The sequence below is a fragment of the Palaemon carinicauda genome, chromosome 8, assembly GCF_036898095.1.
Source record: "Palaemon carinicauda isolate YSFRI2023 chromosome 8, ASM3689809v2, whole genome shotgun sequence".
Taxonomy (NCBI): domain Eukaryota; kingdom Metazoa; phylum Arthropoda; class Malacostraca; order Decapoda; family Palaemonidae; genus Palaemon; species Palaemon carinicauda.
The window spans coordinates 168,158,427-168,163,637 of NC_090732.1; the positions used below are offsets into that span (position 1 = coordinate 168,158,427).

The following is a 5,211-nucleotide window of genomic DNA, read 5'->3' on the forward strand; positions in this document are numbered from 1 at the left end:
TTTACATGAAATGTTTACAAATAAAAACTTTCATGAACTTCAAGAAATGCAGACTTTCTATTGTTCGAAGATAATATTAACTAAATAAACATAAATGAAAGTTTGGACGACATTATTTAACGTTAGAAGACTAAAATAGAATAAAATAAAATTATGACATGTTTACTATTTTAGGATAATACTAATTAATCAAACATAATTTATATGCATGATTGGACATTATTTAACGTAAGCAGACTATACAATGAGTAAATTATAACGCTGTTTTAACTTGTTACACAATTGACTTTACTCCTACCGGTTGCACGATCTCCTAAAATTAATTATTATCCGTAACTTTAGAATGAAATCTACATTTAACCTGGTAAGTTACTTAATGATTCATCAAAAGTGTTTTAACAAGTCTGCATCACAATCGTAAATGACAAAACCAGACACTAATACATGAACTTATTTCCAAAAAGTCAACATATTTCAAGGATCGGTTAAAAAAAAAAAAAAAATAAAATCCCTTCAGAAATTGAAAATTTTTACTTTTTCGCAGCATCAAATATGGATTAATTTTCCCAGTGACTTGTATAGCAAAACATCTCTCATCATGCTGGATAAACTAAATATACCTTGTGCTATAGGAGTGTGAAAGAAATCTATAAACTACTAGAAAACACAGAAGTATAAAAGGTATCCAAATAAAACTTATATAAAAGATATCAAACAAAACATATATAAAACACATCAAATAAAATATATATAAAAGCCACCAAATAAAATATATGGAAAAGACATAAAAAATATGTATAAAACACATAAAATAGAATATATATAAAACACATTAAACAAAATATATGTAAAATGCAGACACAAATAGATGCAAAATAAAATATATATAGAAAACATTGCATAGAATATTATCAAAACGAATCAATATGCATTAACACAATAAAAATACAATTGTAAATTCATTATCATAATACTAATAACCTAAATATTTCCTAGAGCACTCATATTGGATAATAATGTCCAAAGATTTCCGACAGTAGCTGCTTGACAGTGCCAATATATAACCGAATATATGTTTGTATTTGTTATATGAACACAAAAAATGCTATTTAACCGATTATGAAGTTTGTATTTGTTATAGGAACAAAAAAAAATGCTATTTAACCTATTATGAAGTTTGTATTTGTTATAGGAACAAAAAAATGCTATTTAACAGATTATGAGGTTTGTATTTGTTATAGGAACACAAATAAATGCTATTTAACCGAATATAAGTTTGCTATATAAACACAAATAAATGCTATATATACACAAATTACGAGAGAGAGAGAGAGAGAGAGAGAGAGAGAGAGAGAGAGAGAGAGAGAGAGAGAGAGAGAGAGAGAGAGAGAGAGACTCCTATAGCATAATGGTATATCACTTACCTCTTGGAGATATGACCTGAAAGAATAAATAAGAAATTGAGAAGATCACTTAATATATATTCTGTATGTGCATATATATATATATATATATATATATATATATATATATATATATATATATATATATATATATATACAATAAAAACAAATAAATACATATAAATATTGATATAGATATACTGTATTTACACATATAGATATAGGTATAAATACATTATACACACACACATATATATATATATATATATATATATATATATATATATATATATATATATATATATAAATAAATATATATATATAAAATATATACTGTATATATATACATATATATATATATATATATATATATATATATATATATATATATATATATATATATATATTTATATATACATATATATACATACATATATACATATTTATACATATATATATATTCCGTGCAGAAATATTATCAAAAGTCTATAACTACTATATACAAACTAATGATACTATTCTTACCTCATCTCCACATGAATGAGTCAGTTCAATGTCAGTAAACGAAGGTATTCAGCAGAAACTTTCAAGATCCCATGATTCAGCTGACCTGCAAAATGATGACATATAATACAAACAAGAAAACTGGATGGCTTAAATAAACATTTACCAATTAATATATATATACCCATAAAGACAAACTCCATAATTGTTTCTCCAACTTAGGATATATATTTGCTGTCAGTTATCCGTCCCATTGCGTACATGTATGTGTAAATTATATATATATATATATATATATATATATATATATATATATATATATATATATATATGCATATATAATATATATATAAATATAAATATATATATATATATATATATATATATATATAGATAGATAGATAGATATATATATATATATATATATATATATATATATATATATATATATATATATTATATATATATATATATATATATATATATATATATATATATATTTATATATGTATATATATAATATAAATATAAATTTAAATATAAATGTAAATATATAATATATATATATATATATATATACACACAGAACAATTTTATAATTAGTTTCTTTCTTAACTATAGAAACCCGAGTCCTTTACATGGAAGAGATAACAGCGAAGCTGAAATACACGGCCACCAAAAACAACAGACTGTTTCAGAGGGGAAGCAACCCCAGCCCCCTTTCCCATGCCCCTCTTGCTCACTGTCTCATCCCTTTTATTGCAAACTGGACTTACGTGGGTTACTGATGTCAGGCAAGAATGAGTATAAGACTCAGGTTTGTATAGATACGAAAAATACAAATTACTTCCAAATTTGTCATTTGTTCCTATAGACTACATATACAAACCCTTGTCCTCTACATAGGACACTCCTCCTTAAGAGGGCAGAAGTCCCCATTCCAACAGGCTGGAAACTTTAGCCGGGATATTTACACTCGAGCATATTAACGTGTAAGGAGTGAAGAATCCTTTCGATTCTTGCACCTGTGATGTGTTCTAAAGCTAATTGAAGCCAAAGGTTTATGTATTCATCTCATATTGTAATAGGTTAGTTTAGATACAACACACTCCCCGCCCCCATAGGGAGTATGTAAACAACACTTCTATAAACGAGTAGAGAACACCTACAGGCTACATGGGTCATGCCTGCAGATAGATCAGATCCAGCTGACAGTGTCGGATGCTGTACCCCAGGGAAGGGGAAGGTGAAAAAAAAAAGACAGCCATTCTTACTTTCACACCAGATTAATTCGTAACCTCTGTCCTTGATTGGCAGCCAATGATCCTGTGAGAGGAGCTATAGGGTATCTATATTAATTGCTGCGCAGCTACAACAGGTCCCCACAAGAACTTATCTAGTGATCTGTGGGTCAAGTCCAGCAGGTACTGGGCTGGAAATGCGCACAGACGCTCAACTGAAGTACCTGCATCACAGAGAGATTCTTACGCCTCTGATATCATGAGCCTTAGCTCGTATACTGCTTCAAAAGGAAGGTGAAGAATTAAACACACGGTTAGTGAACTCCCTGATCCAAGCAGAGATCATCATCTTTATTCTCCCGGTACTGATAAACAGATGTTTTATTTGTGCACTTGAGATAGCACCTTAGCGCCCTCACAAGACACAATGGCAGCCATTCAGGATCATCGGTTACCTCCCTACGACTCAAAATCTGTAAAGATGTAAACCTGGAATCAGTTACCAAAGTATTTTGGGTCTTAGCAACAAACTCAGGATCAAAGGATAACAAAACCTACCCCCATGTCCTTGAAGAGGAGAGACCATGAAGCTCAATGACCCTCTTGGCTCAGGCAAGAGTGAGTAAGAAGACTGTCTTCAAAGTGAGGTTTTGGTCCGTTGTCGACACCAAGCAGAGTTTTTCCTCTCGGAGATACGTACAGTAAAAATTCAGCTATCAGAGGTATAGTGACTTCAAGGGGAGAAAGATCCCCTTCTACACCAACCAGAAAAATTTACCCAATTAGCTTGGTAGATTGAGAAAGATGACCTAAGGTACCCAGACATCTATTTAACAATTTTCTGCATTCTCTCACCAAGAGGAGATTCGGGATAACCTTCAAGAATGAAGACATGGGGATTACATTTAGTTGTGAAAAATCCAAGCGTGAGGTTGGCATAGTAGATTGGGATGGAGAGGCAACACCCTGAGAATTTCCATAAGTAGCAGTAGAAGGTCCGGGTACCACTCTACTTGTGGCCACAATCGAGCTAAGAGTCATTCTGACCCAGTTGAGAACTTTCTTAAAAGGCAGAATGGATGAAAGGCGTATACATCGAGGAGCAATATACCAGAAGTTTCAGGCTGAGGGATGTCGCAAGTGTCTATAGTTGGCAAATCCGAAAAAATTATTACTGTATTGTGTTTGCTATCCAATGATACAACGACCACTAAGATCCAACTACTTGCACTCTCCTGCTCAATGTCTGCCAAAATGTTGTTTTTGCCCGGGAGTAAGTGGGCTGACATAGAGATTACGTTGCTCTCCGTCCGTGAAATAGTATCTACTTGCTTTAGTTACGCCACAATGGTAGTGTTGTCACTCACCAACACCGTGGCCTGAGAGGAGATGCTAAAAGTGCTGAGTTGCCAAGGAGGTACCTCTTAGTTCTAGTATACTGATGTGGCATTTGCGATCGTAGTCGGACCACTCTCCTGACACCACATGCTGGAGTAAGACTGGGCTCCCCAACTTTCCCTTGATGCATCTGTGAACAGCTTCAGTTTTGAAGGAGGAGAAGGTTAGTCTAGCATAGCCACCACCTCAGATGTCGTTTTTCTGTTTCCTTTACAGAAGTAATCATTCCGGAAGGACCCATACCTTGAAACCAGGAGGTCTCCAAATGCCACTACATCAATCGCACCCTAAGTCGACCGTTCGGAATCAGGTGTTTGAGAGAGGACAGGTGTCCTAAGTCTTTGCCACTAATGAGTTTGTCATTGACTTCCACTAAAAACTAGTGTGCTATCTCTAAACATTAAGCTATCTTGAGACTGGAAGACTTTCCCTCAGACTGTATTTATTTCCATTCCTAGGTATACCAGATTAGGCTCTAGATTGGACTTCTCCCGGTTTAAAACGATACCTAGTTCATGGTAAAATGAGAGAAGCCGGTCCCAGTGGAGGATATGGATCTCTAATGATTCTGCCAATATCACCCAGTCATCAAGATACCATAATGGACGTATCTTGTTGAAACGAGCCTAAATTGATACTAAAGTGAAGGTTCTGGAGACTTGTGG

At 33.0% G+C, this 5,211-nt stretch overlaps 1 long non-coding RNA gene across 1 annotated transcript in view; it reads right to left on the reverse strand.

The window, feature by feature from the left end:
* Window positions 1-1,351: 1,351 nt before the first annotated feature.
* Window positions 1,352-5,211, reverse strand: part of LOC137645092 (uncharacterized) — a 14,654-nt gene continuing 10,794 nt past the window's right edge. The window contains exons 2-3 of the long non-coding RNA XR_011045280.1: window positions 1,929-2,013; window positions 1,352-1,440 (exon numbers count right to left, since the gene is read on the reverse strand). This is a non-coding gene — a long non-coding RNA (uncharacterized lncRNA). The remainder of the gene's footprint in view (window positions 1,441-1,928; window positions 2,014-5,211) is intronic.